General features: G+C 41.1%; 1 protein-coding gene across 1 annotated transcript in view; it reads right to left on the reverse strand.

The window, feature by feature from the left end:
* The window catches only part of AFF3 (ALF transcription elongation factor 3), a 190,472-nt gene that overhangs the window by 153,127 nt on the left and 19,675 nt on the right, over nucleotides 1–17,670 (reverse strand). The gene's annotated exons all lie outside the window — the stretch shown is intronic.

Raw genomic sequence — 17,670 nt, forward strand, 5'->3', positions numbered from 1 at the left:
AGCTGATCACCAATCTCGACTAATTTACTATTTAAATGTAGCTTTCAACAGCTGACAGCTGCATTAAAATAGTCCTTGGCCCCCTGTTCCTGGTGTCTAGTGGGGGGATCTCCCCCCCCCCCCCCCCGCAATACAATCATGGAGGGGAGATCCCTTCTACTAAGCCAGCCGGGGCTCAATGTTGGAATGACGCTGTTCCCGTCTCGGCAATCAGTGTATCGGGTCTGCTGCAGACCAGAATAATAGAGCAGTGATCTGATGGATCAGTGCTCTATTATATACACAGCATTGATCTCAATAGGAGATCAGTGCTGTGTATATAGAAGTCCCCCAGGGGACTTCTAATTGCTATATGTAAAAAAAATAAATAAATAAGTTTTTTTTTTATAAAAATGTATTAATAAAAAATCCCCTCCCCTAATAAAGTATAAATTCCCATTTTATAAAGAAAAATAAATAAATGGTAAACATATTTGGTATCGCCATGTGCGTAATCGCTCGAACTATTAATTCATCACATTCATGATCTTGCATGGTAAACGGCGCAAGCACAGAAACCTGCCAAAGTGCAAAATTGTGCATTTTTGTTTACATCAAATCCAGAAAAATTGTAATAAAAAGCGATCAAAAAGTCGCATATATGCAAACAAGGTACCGAAAGAAAGAACAGATTATGGAGCAAAAAATGACACCTTTTACAGCCCCATAGACCAAACAATAAAAGCGTTATAAGGATGGGAATAGAGCAATTTTAAACACATTTTGTTTTTGTTTTTTAAAGGTTTTAATTTTTTAAAAGTCATCAAATAAAATAAAAGTAATGCAAGTAACATATTGTTGTAATCGTACTGATTTAAGAAACATAGATAACATGTCAGTTTTATCATAGGGCGACAGATGTAAAAACACAAAACCCCTCAATATAAAAGGAATTGCACCTTTTTCCTAATTTCACTGCACACACAATTTTTTTTCTGTTTTTTTCTGGTTTCCTGACTGATATTTTAAGATGTTTCTTTAATATCTTTACATAATTTCCCTTCCCTGAGGAGCCATCTATTTTGTTCAGTGTACCCAGTGGCCAATTATTATATGTTTGATTTGGGTGGCTACTCAGGGTGAATTGTAGCCCAAGATGGACATATAATTTCTTTGCTGATAGGCTTCCATACTGTGGTTTTGCACAAATCATGGCAGAACTGCAGCAGAGAAAGTATTTAATAGTGTGTAAGTAGACGGTACAGGACCTGCGACATGTGACATCACCACAGGCCCTACAGGGGCTGCAGAACACTATGGAGGAGGAGGAGAAGTGTTGTAAAGGTATGTTAGAAAGGAAAGGGGCAGGGTGACCACTTTTATTCAGCTATAGTTATGGTGGGAGGGGCACAAGGTTTATGAACCAGTCCCTCCTGTAGCAAAGCACCCTCACAACATGATGCTGCTACCCCCCTGTTGCACAGGTAGGTTAAAATTGTTTGGCTTATAAGCCTCCTCTCTTTCCTTGTTTTTTTTTTATTTTTTTAAATCAGAACACAGTATATTACTCCAAAAAGTAAGATCCCTGTCCCAAGCTGCAAACTTTAACTTTATGTTAGTTTTAGAGCAATTGTGTTCTTGATATTTTGGGCTAACTTGTAATTATTGTACCAAGAGACGGAATGCATCTCTTTCCTGAATGGTATGATGACAGATTCTGATGTCTTGGCTGATTACTTTTGACTTTCATATAAAAATTTAAAATCCTGTCACAGATCTGATATCAATTTTCCAAAAGCTTCTAAGCGAATGACAATGTTTTCTGGAATTTTCCAAGCTATTTATTGCTGCTGTTAACTCAGTGTGTGTAAACTTCTGAGTCATTGGATATTGATACAGTAAATTAATAATGAAATTATTTGTTTGGAAAAAGTAACTTATACAACTTGTGTTGTGCACCAATATGCATCATAGTCATTTCTCTGATCCAGAATATAGAAAATTGGTGGAAAAAAATGATCAAGTAAGCACTATTTTACTTTATTTTAGTTTATTGGATACACATTAATCAAAAGTAGCCGGGCTTATAAAAGGGAAGTCACTATCTCTGACATCAATTGAGACATACCAACGGAACAACGGATTACATCTTTGCTAATGGCATATTAACACTGGGTAATGATTTTAAATTGAACGTTATTATTTTTTTTTAACATATTTTACAGTGGTCTTTTATTTTCTGCTTTATGAACATATAATATAGCTTCTGATTATATTATTTTAATGAGGTAGTTTACCTTAATTTCTTATTTCAATGAATGTGACTTAGGCCCTGTGTTCTGATGTGCTGCAGGGAGGAGAAAACGCCTGCTGTGGATTCTGCCAGGGCCTTGAAGCACTGCATTAATGAGGCACTTTGCTAATATGAGAGCACATCAGGCTTATAATCAGAGAACTGAGACATACAAAGAGACAGATACATTCATTAATTTCATGAACTGCCATCTCTAATCTTCATCCAAGCAATTCCTATGGGAGCCTAGCCCTAGAACTGATTAAGAAAGGAAGTACAATGCTTGCAAAGGAGTGGAGAAGAACCGAACAATGTACTTTACAACAACTAATGTGTTAATAGTTTATTTTATATACTTTTCTACAAGAGCTTAAAATTAACATGATTAGCCCTTTAGGATTAGACAATGCTGTATGAGGGTACAAACACGCAGGGCGGATCTGCAGCGGATTTCCACTGCGAATTTGCAGTGAAATCCGCTGTGGATCCATTGGCTATAGTTTCTATGAGAATCCATACTCGCAGCAGGATTGACATCCCACTGTATGTAAGGAGACCGCCCTGTTAACCCCCCGCTGTCCGGAGTATATACCTGCTCCACGATCCGACTTGCTTTCTGGAGAGCCCGGCTGGACATCCCGCTCAGCGCTGCCCTGCCGCAGCTCACTGATTGACTAAGTGGGACAGCCAGATGCCAGGAGCCCCCAAAGCAAGCTGGATCGTGGAGCAGGTAAATTATGCCCTGGCCGGTGCGGGGGGGGGGGGGGGGGGGGTTAACGGGGCGGTCTTCTTCCTGCTACGAGTATGGATTCTCATAGAAACTACAGGCAATGAATCCGCTGTTCGAATTCACAGCGAGAAATCTTCTGTGGGTCCACTCTGTGTGTCCATAAATTCCAACAGAACAAATCTTCGTAGCACTCTGTCCCATAAATACGACAGAGCGCTACTCGAGTTGTGTACCTGTGTCTCCATATTCATATTAACATGATGATATATTTGTAATGCTAACAAAGGCATACATCTATGCAGTTCATCAAATTTTCCCACAGTCCAAAACAATCTCCACCAACTCATCTTCCTCCTAACTGCTTGACAGAGACCCCACGGCCTGTACAATAAATATTCACATTCGCATGATTGAAAGAGTGCCGTGGTCTTATTACTATTGTCAGTATCTTGGTTGAAGAACCTGTTAACCACTGAACACCTGCCCTAGTGGGTTGTGTGCAGCACTGATTTACAGAATACAAATATAGCCCATGAACTGGTGCCACACATAGAAAAAAAAAGTTCCTCTCCACATCACACTATGCACACGCAGTCTAGAAAATAATTGCAAATAACCAGCTGAATATGCTGTCATGCACAAATCTAAAGTGCACCTGTCATAATGCTTATTTTCCAAACAATGTTCAGTCACTCCTGCCACCCCAGAAGGTTGGGCAGCCATGGATACGTCCACTCTGGATGAGTTTCATGCACAAGCCCTATTAAATCAGAATAGGGTTTGCACACATCCCTTGGCGTGGATGTATCCATGATTACCCAATCTTCGGGTGGCAGGAGCGTCATCCATGCCAGAAATCTTTGATTTTTGTTGGAAAAATTAGGTTATCCTACATTTAACCATCCGCTTAAAGTAGGGAGGGGGAGAGTAGAGAGAGCAGACTGTCGGTAAAGCAGGTAGATGAGGTTGGCCAGGCTTGAGCTGACAGTTGTTGACAACACACAGCTCAGAAGCAGCAGCATGGCCAGCTATGTGAAATAGTTGCACAGGATCTACTGTAACAATATTACAGGACCTATGAAGACTAGTTAAAATGTGTTTTTGATGTTAGAAAGCAAATAAACAATGATAAAAAAATGAAAAGGCTAGGTTCACACTTCCACCAAGGCTCCTTTGGAATCCACCGAGTGCCACAGAACTGAGCTGGATGGTCTGTTTACAAATGGACACAAACTGATGTAGGCAGATACCTGAGAAATCCTATTGACTGCGTGCTGAATTTTATGGTCAGATCCTGCAAAATAAATGGAACTTGTGACGGAGCATCCAAACCTAGCCTAAAGGGGTACATAGCCCTTACAAATAATAACATGCATTATATGGATGAACACACCTACTGTATAAAATGTCACACAGTAGGAAATGAAACAAATAATGTCTTGTAGCATGTCACAGCAAGGAATCAATGACTGGCAATACTAGGAGAAGAATGCTCATTGGGCAGAAGCCTGAGCATAAGATTAATGACAGCTATGCAAACAGCTGCTATCATAATTAGGAACAGATTTTATTCATTTACATGTTCAGGATTTGTTTAGTACAAAGCAAATACACAGATGTGCATCATTATCGTACTACAATAATGTTCTAGAGAAGTAAGAAGCCTTCCACACATGCTATTTTTAAAGACAGAACTTGATGTGAATTTAAAAAAGAGAGCAATATTCTTCCTATGAACTTTCCCACTCATTAGGGGCTACACCTGTCTTTGGCTTTACAAATTATATGAAAATATAAGTGTGAAAGCGTGCTAAATACTGACTACTCTACAGTTCAGTATGAAGTGACTCTACACTGGGCCGTATTACCAGCTGCTGCTGCCCATGGCACTAAACCTGAAGACGCCCCATCTTCATTCCCCAATCAGCATCATGATTTTCTAGTTTCTGAACATCATATTGATATCTGATCAGTCTTAGGCCGCGTTCCTACATTTACTGTACGTCACCACATGCAGCCGAAACCAGACCGTCATGCGGTAACCAATAGGCATATGGTCAATAATCCTGGTAACAGCACATGACTACTGGGGAATAAATGGGAGCCTGGTTTCGGCCACATGCATTTCTCTACATGTAGAAACATTGTCTGAATCACATTTTTCATGGTTTTTAATGGCTTGAAACATAAACAAATTTCCACATTGAACCAATGATTAGAGCAGTCTGCAGTCTGAAGAATTCCCACCACAGGATTGGTAGATTGGTAGGTAATAGCTCCAGGCTTCACATTTATCACCAGACCTGAACAATACTGCCATACTGTGACTGTATAATACCGCCAGACCTGACCAATACCACCTGCTGTTTTCCTACCTTTCCCTCACCCCCACCCCCACACACACTTTAGAAGAAGCTGGTTTTCTGAGTCCATTATGGTCTATGGACGGGGTAGGGGCCGAGGGGGAAGAGTGAGCATGGAGAGGAGAAAAGACAGCTCTGCACAGAACGACATCCTGCAATCTTATCTCACCAAGGTCCCAGATCAGCACTGAGCAGTCTGATCTGTAAATCAAGCTATTTATGTGCCTAGACAGTCTCAAAACTGCACGGGCTGCTTGTCTGCTCTTCCTGCTCCCTCATCACTCTTGGCCTCTCCCCGTCCATAGGTTATAATGGACACAGCAAACCATAGGTTATAATGGACACAGCAAACCCGTCTTCACTTTACTTCTCTGTAATGAAGATGACTTTGCCTTGATAATGAACGGATAAAAATTGAGGGGGGGATGGTGTGTGTGTGAAAAAACAGATTTTTGACTACAGAAATAAACTCTTTGCTTAATTAAACCAATACAGAGTTTCTTAAAATCGCTTGTAGTATTGATTTCTGCATAAGTAAATTAAATGACAGTTACACTTTAAGGCTATGTTCACATAACGTTATTTTTTTTTTTTTAGAAAAGAACGGACATTGATTACAATGAAATCAGCATGCATTCTTTTCTGCAGCTGTGACATTGCATTGAATTTAATGCAATGCTGCCTGCTGTGTTCCCAATTTGTTATTTTAACGTCCGTTCTTTAGAATGGGCATTAAAATAATGAATATGCCTATTATTTCTGGCTGCCGTACTTTACATTGTAGTCAATGGTTAATTGCGGGCATACCCAACGGTTCCCACAATTCAATTGTTAAAAGATTATAATGTTCCTGCAGCCAACACAGCCGTATTGGCTGCAGGAACGTGCTGAACACCACCCGGCGTCCGGCAGTACAACACTGTCCGCTGCTATGCAACAGATGGTGTTATACTAAATGTGAACATAGCCTAAAAGTGACACTGGTAGGTAGCAAAAACAATGGTAACTCAGCTCACGGATGCCACAAAGCATGCTTACAAGTTTGTGCCATAGAAAGAATATGGTCTAGAGAGGTTCAATGCATCTATGCCCATAAAGCTTACCTTAAAACATGTCACTAAATGCTATTACAACAGCTCAGGCAAGATGGTATTCCCCATAAGGCCATGTTCACATGGCGTATAAGAACGTCCATTCAGTGGACCAGCCGTGACACAAAACGGCCGGTGTCAGAGAGGATCATCCTGGCCGGTACTGCAGTACCAGCCGAATGATCTTCATTTCAGTTGAATTAGGATGTGGGTACATCTGTGTGCGCCCGCATCCCAGTTCACCATAGCACACAATGTGTGAGCTGACATGTCTGAGCGGCCGCTATTCAATGAATAGCGGCCGCACAAAACAAAAAATGGCAGTTTTCCGTGTGGCCGATTGGAATCTGTCTTGGATTTCATTCATTCACATAGAACGTATCATTTGCATTAACCACGGCTGTTGTTCCAAATTGCAACAACGGCCGTGATTTATGTAAAAGATACCTTGTGTGAACATGGCCTCATAATGTACTGAAATAAGGAAAATTGATCATAACAGATTCTGGCCTTTAGCTTTGCTAATCTGTCCTGACCCTAAGAGCTCATGCATACATTTATATTAGAGCAGTGTTTTGTATAGGGCTGGTATAGGGCTGCAAACACCCTCTACTGTATATAGGGTTTCCTGTATAGGGCTGCATGGACCCTCTACTGTACTGCCACATGCTGCAATTTCACATTATGGCATATGGAGTTTTTCTCAGGTTTCATAGAAACACAAAAAAAAAGACAAATGAGAAATTGTTACACAGTCTTGAAAGTGTGAACAGAGGCTAAGCATGGCATGAAGTGTTTTCAAGAATACTTTATATACTCATGAAGCACACTCTTTTTAAGAACACATTATGCTGCTTTACATCAAGCAGAGAGTTATAAGTGCCACTATAATAGCTACTTAAATGTCATTTCAGTAGAATATAAATGATATTATAGATGCTGTAACATCAAGAACACTTTACATAAATGCCCCTTTTGTGCATTTAAGTATTAGGTGTCTGGTGTACTGCCAATTTGATCTTTGCACGTCTTTTGTAAGAGATGGTATTCAAATCCTTAATATAAGTACTGTATCATCTATCTGAAAGCAATGCCTGCAGTTCTGTTTTATGTATAAATCTGCATATTACAAACACTGCCGCAGCATGCCTTAAAGAGAAATGTATGTGATAGCCAACAGGCGACCCCCAACAGCATGGAATTATCGACTAAAAGAGGATTCATTTATTAAGTGCTACTGCTTAGCACTGAAGCGAGATCCCCTTAATAATATAAAAACATTGCATGCATAACTCTATTTGTAGCATGTATCAGAGAAATGAAGACGGGAAAAAAAAGAGTACAAATATCATTTTATGGGTGAGCAATTTATTCCAGACCCAGCAAAATCGGAATAAAAAAACCTGGAAAGATATGTCCATGATCATGGAAAAGGCCATTGTGAAGATTAGTTGGCTCCAGCACCCAAGAGAATTAAAGTCACATCTTTTATTAAATTGAATCTTATTACCTCTTAGCAGACAACAAGTATACGTCTCAAGCAATAAGTTGTCATTGTTGACATCCCTCTTTAGCCAATGAACACAAAAACAACTGCAAACCAATTGAACTACAAAGCATTGATCACACTACATTATAGGAAATGCCATAGGTTACACTAAATTGAATTAACATCCCACATAAAACTATGAAGTTTTTCATGTTTTTGTGTGGCAAAATGTGAAAAAATGTACAACATCACCTGTCATAGCAAAATTCTTTGCTGCATGAGATGGATGAGGGCAGTTAGCCATCAGAAATATATTCTGAAATGAATATCTTTACTTTTATTTAATTACCCAGTGACAATCTTTTTCTTTCAAATCAACTGGTTTCAGAAAGTTATATAGATTTGTAATTTACTTCTATTTAAAAATCGCAAGTCTACCCATACTTAACAGCTGCTGTATGTCCTGCAGGAAATGTTGTTTTCTTTTCAGTCAGACACAGTGGTCTCTGCTGACAGAGGTTCTAGCAGTCACATTTTTTGAGGATTTATATGATAAAATTCAAAGAAATTTAAATCAATTGGAAAATATCATTGTACAGATGAGAAATCTAAATACCAACATGACTGTGTGGATTACCCATCAGTGAGGGTTTATCAGTAAAGAAAAAACAAAACCCCACAAAAAAAAAACCCATAAGGAAATGGTTTTTAAAATTAAAATAAGTTGATTCAGACAAACTTTCAAACCATGCCAGTTTTCGCTATTTCGCTATGAAACTTAGAGCTACAGAAGATGTAATTCCCCTAAAAAAGATTTAACTCTAATCAATCTCCACCCATAATATAAACTGGTTTCTAATAGGTTACATAAAATGGTCTGTTTGTCTGCAACAAATTCTGACTTACACCCTGAAGCTCCAGAAAATACGAATTTCCTGGTCCACTCTCAACTACTCTGAGCCCAGGATGGGCAGATACTACAAGATACTTGGCAGTTGGCTCTGATGTGCAATGTATGCTGGGAAATGTAGTTTCCCACCAGCTCCATCTTGGATATAGCCTAGCTTTTAGAAAACCTTGTGACGCAGGAATGGCAGTAGCTAGAAAGATGAGAGATGGCTCTCAATACTCAGGGGGACTTGGTAAGACCAGCCATTTATGGGAGCATTTCATAATTTAGCTCTTGGTAGTATGGTTGCTTTTCTTCATGTGCTAATGGCAGAGGCAAACATTTAATGGGTTATTCCAGTAAAGGCAATCGCCTAAATAATAACTCATCATACATGGAATACAGTCAGGCAAATCTAACATAAAAGGGAATAAAGCCTGTGCCAAACGTTTCTGTGCATGGGAAGAATCGGGGCCGGGTCGGAAAGATAACTGGCAGTCAGTTATCAGGGTGCTCAATGCACAGCCTCTAGTGTACATGTTGACAATAGTCTGTTGTATATAAAAAGCTTAGGGCAAAAGATTTCAATTTCAGAAAAGTAGAAATTGCAGTAGTTGCAGTAGTAGTTGACTTGAGCAGTAGTACTTTTGCTAGAAAGTAGCCATGCTTCTCCTTATCCTAGAGGGAGGCACAGGATCGGGCACCGGGCAGCACGGGGAGGCAGATGGGAACAGGATAGATGGCAACTAAAAAGTTCACCCCGCTGCATGGCAGGGGGCTGGGAACGGGGATGATTGCACTACGCATACTTCTGCATAGACTTCTGCTTCTATATTTCTACATTTACTGCGCCCCCTGCTGGACTCTTCAGGTATATAGACCCGGGTTGTCAATTGTGTACCATATTTTCTGGCGTATAAGGCGACTGGGCGTATAAGATGACCCCGGACTTTAAAGCAGATTGTCAGGGGTTCGCTTTATATGCTGAAAAATGTTAACCCCTGCCTGACCACAGACCTGCTGCAGTGAGGCAGGGGTTAACTGCAGCTAAATTTAAAAAAAACCAAAAAACTTTTAACTCACCAAGGGCCCGTTCCCGGCCTCCGCGCGTACCTGTGCCGGACACGGGGATCGCCGAACCTCTCCCAGGCAGCCAAGTGTCTCAATGGAGAGGCTCGGAGACACTCGGCTGCCGGGAAAGCTTCGGGAGAATGAAAGAGGCTTCGGGAACTTCCGGCACCTCTTTCATTCTCCCGAAGCTTTCCCGGCAGCCGAGTGTCTCCGAGCCTCTCTGATGAGACGCTCGGCTGCCCGGGAGAGGTTTTGTAATCTCCGGCGCAGGTAGTGTACGTCACACTGCCTGCACCAGAAACTGTACGGGAGACGCGCGGAGGCCACGAATGCGTCCTAGGTGAGTTAAATGTTTTGTTTTTTATAGAGGTCGCACCATACGGTGGGGATGGGGCCATTTTTGAGCCCCCCCACCGTATGGGGCGACATTGCCCGGCGTATAAGACATCCCCCGATTTCTAAGAAGATTTTTCGGGGTTAAAAAGTCATCCTATACGCCGCAAAATACGATATATTAGCAATTTGTTTAAGTTTGCTTAACTAATAACACATCAAAAAATAGATTTTGCCTGGAGTTCCCCTTAAAACATAAAATCTGCACAGGCCATCTAGCCCTAAATCTCTTTCATTAATGTTATAATAGGTCAATATTCAACTATTATTAATTTTCTAAATAATGAAAGGATAATATCATACAAAACCATGTATCTGTGATTAGAATAGATAAAAGTATCTTTATTGTACCAGCAGCCCTTGGGCATGTGGGGAGAGATGAATCAGTTGTTTAACCTTAGTTGAGAATCTGACTAATGGTGCATTTACACAAGCAGATTTATCTGACAGATTTTTGAAGCCAAAGCCAGGAACAGCCCATAAACAGGGAACGGGTCATAAAGGAAAGACTGAAATTTTACTTCTTTTCAAGTCCATTCCTGGCTTTGGCTTCCAAAATCTGTCAGATAAATCTGCCTGTGTAAACGCACCATAATGCTAATTGATGAAGTAATGAAGGTACTTGTCATAGTGGACTAAATAAAAGAATGGACCATCTCTAATTTAATTAAAAGCACTGGGTCACATGAAATAGCAATGCGTTACACAAATCACAAGATGGGTTTATTTCCTCCAGAATGGCTGGTGCCCACTTTAATTCAAAAGTTATCTGTTTTTTATAGTAAGGTAACCAAGATTGGCAGAGAATCAAATCTCAGATGTGTTCTTCTGCTTACAGATATATTGGTTCTATCTGGTAGTACAGAGACAGGATCTCCATTACGTTATCAGCAACTTTATGCAAATGTTACTTAGATGTCAAAACGCCTCCATGATTTTGCTTCATCTGTGTTAACATTTACATTTACAAGTTAACATTTACTTTGTCATTTTATAAGGTACACATCTACACATGCTCAATAATATAGATATGTCATGTATTTACCTGGTCGCTCTGCAGCGCTGCAGAGACAGAGGCAGGCTGACAACTCCATACACTCCCAGGCGGCTGATGCTGCAGATAAGCAGCCTACCAGCAGTTGGGGGCAGGAGCGAAGCTGTGCAGAAGCACAGAGCCAATCATGAGCTGCCATGCAAATCAGGGACGGGGGATTTAAACGAGCAGCTGAGGCTCTATAGCTGCCAGTGATAGTTTTGCTTTGCCTTACTTCACCAGCATTACTCTGTGTTCTGACTCCCTGTGTTCCTGATCTCTGCATTTGTTTCCTGACTTTGGCTTGTTATCTGATTTTGTACCTCGCTCCTGACAGTGTTTATGACCTTGGCCTGTTTTAACGGTATTCCTTTTGTATTCTGATTTTGCACTAGTTTGCTATTGACCTCTGGCCTGTTTTCTGACTATGATTTTGGTTCTGATTTGTGGTTTATACGTACCTGGCTGGTTTGACTGCTGACTTTTCTCCTTGTCTGACCCTGCACTTAGCAGCGTAGGGACTATCATCCAGTTGGGGTCTGTCACCTAGGGCAGTACATCCAAGTAGGCAGGGATAGTGGGCTGGGTTCAGTTAGGGCTCACTGTTCCCCTACAGACATGACCGATACCTGGTAAGGTACTTATGTGGCATAAAGTCCCATGCACACAGCCATATCATAGCTCTATTTTTAAATTGGGCCTCTAGTGTACCTCAAAATGCCTCAGATTTTATATAAAGAAATATGCAAAGCTATGGCATGCCCCCTCATACATGTGACACCCCATGAAGCCTGTATGACAGCATACAGTCAGTGCACATAAGCCTTAACAGCATGCAAATGTGCCAGAATAAGAAAATGTAGAAATGTGATATTATCTCAGAAATGACCTGCTGAGATATTCTCACACAGCAGTCCCAAGAGAAAATAGACAAAAAAGCTTAATAATAAGATTCCTTACTTTTTCCCCTCATGGGAAAATCCCTTCAAACCACCCCTAGCAATACATACAAACTAGTGTAGTATACACATAGTAAAATAATACCAAATACAGCTGTAATGTTGAGTAAAAATAAAGCAATGTGTGAACAGTTGATAAAATGGCTGTTTCTACCTTTTATTTTACTGTGTGTGAACCTAACCTAAAGAGCAATAGGAATGATACTGTGAAATATAGAATAGTGTCAGACATCAGTTCCTTCTATGCTCCTACAGGTACAGTTTTTCTCAGTGTCTACTCTTTTTATTACTCTGTTCAAATTTGCCTTAAGAGTTTATATAAAGGTTTTCAATGTTCTACTTTTGAAGAGCAGTCAGCAATACTATTATTGCTGTCAAATATATCAGACCCACAACCTAAAGTCAATAGGATTTATTGAGATTTCCAGGTATCCATCGGAAAATGGATCCAGCAAAAGTATAATGGCTCCTTTTAACATGAATCCTGTTCATTACATTGACTTGTGTTCATATTTGTGCTGGGTTCTTTTTAGGTGTCTGACTTGCCATTGTAATCATGGTTTATGTATACATAGCGAAATTACTGTGTGCTCCAGCTTAGATAATGATGGGGGATAGATTGTTTGTTTCTGCTTGGCTTCCAATCTATACCTCAACTATGTAATGCTAGTGCCCTCCTAACGGTCACAATGGGGACACCTTCAGAGGCTGACGATATTACCTGGTGTGTTTTTGATTAACAGTACATCCCATATGGAGGCTAGAGGCTGCCATATTGCAGACCAAACTATAAAGAGGAGGGGGAAGCTAATGCTGTGGCCAGCATCTCTGAATACTTAAAGATCTTTAGGTTTGGAAGACTTACATATAGATCCTAAAGGAGAGCGGAGCTGAAGCTTCTGCAAATACAAGGAAAGACACCTACCCGAAAAAGTAAATGGACTTTGTACAAGGCTATAATTTCTATACTGGGTATCCTGACATATTTAGTGGACTGTTGTTTCCTATGTACCATGTACCCTCTCCAGGACCCAAGATTTATTGCTAAAAGAGGACCTGTGACCTCTCTTGACCTGCCAGTGTTGGCAAATACTGGGGTTGGGTAGGGGTTTAAGGAAATTTGCTATCTCACACGGTAAATGGCAAAAGCATAAAAATCTGACAAAGTGCAAAATTGCTGATTTTTTGTCTCATCACATCCAGAAAAATTGTAACAAAAAGTGATCAAAAAATTGCATATATGCAATCAAGCTACCAATAGAAAGTGCAGATCACAGCGCAAAAAACGACTCCTAAAATAGCCATATAAACCAAAAAATAAAAGCGATGTAAGGATGGGAATTTTAAAAACATTTATTTATTTATTTATTTTTTTAAAGGTTTTAATTTTTTAAAAGTAATCAAATAAAATGAAAGTTATATAGTTATAAGTTGCCTTTTGTTGTAATAAGAGATGAGCGAACCTGGAGCATGCTCGAGTTGATCCGAACCCGAACTTTCGGCATTTGATTAGCGGTGGCTGCTGAAGTTGGATAAAGCCCTAAGGCTATGTGGAAATCATGGATATAGTCATTGGCTGTATCCATGTTTTCCAGACAACCTTAGAGCTTTTTCCAAGTTCAGCAGCCCCAGCTAATCAAATACCGAACGTTCGGGTTCGGATCGACTCAAACCCGAACCCGGTTCGCTCATCTCTAGTTGTAATTGTACTGACTTTAGGAACAGAGATAACATGTCAGTTTTACCATAGGGTGAAATCCGAAACCCCAAAATGAAAAGAAATAGCTTTTTCTTTTAATTTCACCGCATAAATAATTTTTTTCCCATTTTGGCAGCATATTTTATGGAAAAAGTCTGTCATTGCAAAGTACAATTGGCAGGGCCGGGACAAAGGGTAGGCCAGGTAGGCGATGGCCTAGGGCGCAATCTTCTGCTCAATTACAGGGGCTGCAACGTATTCTCAAGTAAAAATCCCCCAGAGCTGCTAAAGCTAAAGCTGCCCCAGAGCAGCTAAAGGCTTCAGCCCCGCAGCCGCAGGACCTACTCTCCTCCTCTCTTCTGCTTGGCCCTGGAGCTGAAAAAAAGCCTCTGACCAATATCACATGACATTCGGAGCCAATCAGGAGAGGGGAGAAGTGCAGAGACAACCCCTGCCCCCCTCCCGACAGAGGAGTATGATCCTCCACTAACAGTGTCATCCTCCACTGCTAATGCTGGGTGGGTAAGTATATGTATGTATCTCTGTGTGCGTTTGCTAATGGAGTGTGTGTGTGTGTGTGTGTGTTAGTGGAGTGTGTGTGCTAATGGAGTGTGTGTGTGTTAGTGCTCATGTGTGGCTGAGGTACAACTACAACTCCCAGCATGCACCAGTGTGGCTGTGGTAATACTACAGTTCCCAGCATGATCCTGTGTGGCTGTGCTAATACTACAGCTCCCAGCATGCTCCTGTGTGGCTGTGGTAGAACAACAACTCCCAGCATGCTCCTGTGTGGCTGTGGTAGAACAACAACTTCCAGCATGCTCCTGTGTGGCAGAGGTAGAACAACAACAACCAGATATAGCAGCAATATATAGTCCGGTTCTCGACCGCACTGAGGGACAGTGAACTGGCCCTCTGTGTAAAAAGTTTGGGGACCCCTGTACAGCCTCCTGGAGGCAGCCAGGAGGCTGTACTGTATGTGGAGGCTATACACTGGGGGGGGGGGCATTTGCCTCTTCTGCCTAGGGCACCAAAACTCCTTGTTCCGACTCTGACAATTGGTGTCCTAAAAAAATAAGGGCTCATATGGGTCTGTAGGTAAAAAAATTGCAAGGACTATGGCCTTTTAAACACAAGAAGAAAAAATTAAAAAAATTAAAATGCAAAACTGAAAATTAGCCCGGTCCTGAAGGGGTTAAGTGGAACTCATGATGGTAAAGTGAATAAAACTTGAATATCAATATCTTTGCCATCCTTTCTAGAAGACATAAAAAGTATTTGAAGAGAAATCAATATTACTGTAATTATCCTTTTCTGGAAATTGTAGCTGTCACTCATCTCAATGGCTGAAAGCTCTGCAGCTTTCAAAGACATAGAGTCACAACTAATTTTGTGTAGCTGCTATCAAAAATAATAAAATACTTGAATGGCGATTTCAATGGCTAAAAATTTGAAGAAAAAAAACTGAAATAAACATTCCTTTAACATAGCATAATAAAAAAAAATATCAGTACCTTTTATTAGGTTTGATTCCTGTCTTTATTCTAAATAACTGTTTTAATTTTTGCTAGTGGAGACGACCAGTCTTAAAGGGGTATTCCGGTACCAGAAAATTGTATTTAAATAAAACTATAACCCCAAGATATGTAACTTACTAATACAGTGTTATCATTAAGGGCCCTATTACATGGAGCGATAATCAGCCAATTATGACTCTGTGTAATAGAGACAGCGATCAGCCGAAAAAACGATCATCGGTGGATTTTTGGTTTAGGTTTAAACCTAAAATCATTGGGCATATTGCCAAGTAGAACTGGGGTAGTGCAGGGGCGGATTAACTTTACCATAGGCCCCGGGCTGTTCTCCAAGCCTGGGCCCCCCCATCCCACTGTAACTATGGCAGCACTAGCCTGGCGTTCATAGTACAGGACAGATAATGTCATGATGTCCTGATTTGTGCAAAATTGCCATTAAAAACAGTGATTTTTTTGCAAATCATGGTGGAAGTGTAGCCAGGAGACAGTACACCACTGAAAGTATAAATCTTTTTGGGTGGTCATGGGCCCCCCAGGAGCTCAGGGCCCCGGGCTGCCGCCCGAAACGCCCCTATTATAATGCACTACTGGGGTAGTGATCCCCTATAATGCTCTGTACATAATTCTTGGATGTATTGGAAAGGGGAAACACTTAATTTCTAATTTACTCTTCCTTGCTAGATGGTTGATTCTGAAAAATTGGATAAGGGCATATCCCCCTACTAAAGGGTGCTGGCTGACAAATGTAGCAAGGATACAAAACATTGAAAGGATGCACTGTGGCAATAGTAAAAAGCGGTTTTAAAGGACACTTACTTAAATGGAGTTGCTGGAATGAAGAGCAATGATAAGAATGATATGAAATCTGGAAGAATTTATATAATACGTCTGGGAATAATTAATTAATTTATTTACTAATTAATTTTATTTTTTTCTGTTCCTCTCGCTTCCCAGGGTGGGTTGGGGGGAGTGGGTGTTTAGGGATTGGTGGAATGGGTCGCCGGTCTCAGTCTGCAGACAGTCTGGTCCGAAAGCTCTTCGGGGGAGGGTGGTTAAAGGGTCAGATGCTATGATATGTATTAAACTATCTGACTATGGAATTGTGATTGTAAAAGAGTGTAATTATTGTATGTTTTCTTTTTAATTTGGAAAAAATAAAATCTATTAATATAAAATCATTGGGCGCCGACGTGTAGTAGCAATGTGTGGCCAATGGCTTATGATTGCCCAAACAACTGATACCTTACCTGTCCCCTCTCCCGGTCTCCTCTCCTGTGCTGCACAGCGGCGCAGCCTGTAATTGGCTGAGCGGCCTGCCAGCTGACAGGCGGCTCAGACGCTGCTGCTGCCCGGACTGGGAAGCTGCAGAGCACAGAAGAGAAGGCCAGTAGTGGGGAGAGGTAAGGTATCAGGTGTTTGGGCAAGGGCTGCATGGACACCACTAATACTGTCCATGCAGCCCTTACTGTCCAATTATCAGGCCATCTAGGGGTCCAGTAAATGAGCTAATCTAGCAGATCGGTGCTCGTTTACTAATATGATCGGGCCATAGTCGGCTCATGTATTAGGACCCTAAAAGTACTCAGCATGCTTGCGTACGTTTCAGCGCTGGCAGGAAATAAAAATAGTAGAACTACTAAATGTGTATTGTCTACAGCTCCCCAGCTCCTTGCACTCTCGTGATATCACCCTCTGATGTCACCGGAGGCTTGGATGGATCTTGTCTTTGAGTTCTAGCCCCACCATATGAGTGGTGTCACCATCTATGACCAGCCCCTCCAGCCTGCATCACCTCCCCCCCCAAATTGTACAATACTCCGTAGTAAAATGAGATCTTCTGTAAATCCTTCTCCCAGGTAACTGGCAGGAGTGCTGTGGGAGGCGGGGAGGGGGGTGATGGAGAGCTGAGGGAAAGCAATGTATTCTTGGAATTGTAGCACTGGGCAACTGCTCAACCAGGAAGTACAAAATTTAAAACCCCTAAACAAATGGATTTTTTAAGGTTTCAGGACTTGGGCAGATAGGTAAGCCATGCTTTATGCCTATGCAGTGTGTTTACTTTGTATCTGATGTCAGAGCTCCCTTGAATGGCAAAACCCACAGGCTACACATGAGCAGTATTATTCTACATAGTGTATAAGTTTAG

This window comes from Dendropsophus ebraccatus, chromosome 5 (genome assembly GCF_027789765.1).
Source record: "Dendropsophus ebraccatus isolate aDenEbr1 chromosome 5, aDenEbr1.pat, whole genome shotgun sequence".
In the NCBI taxonomy this organism is placed as follows: Eukaryota; Metazoa; Chordata; class Amphibia; order Anura; family Hylidae; genus Dendropsophus; species Dendropsophus ebraccatus.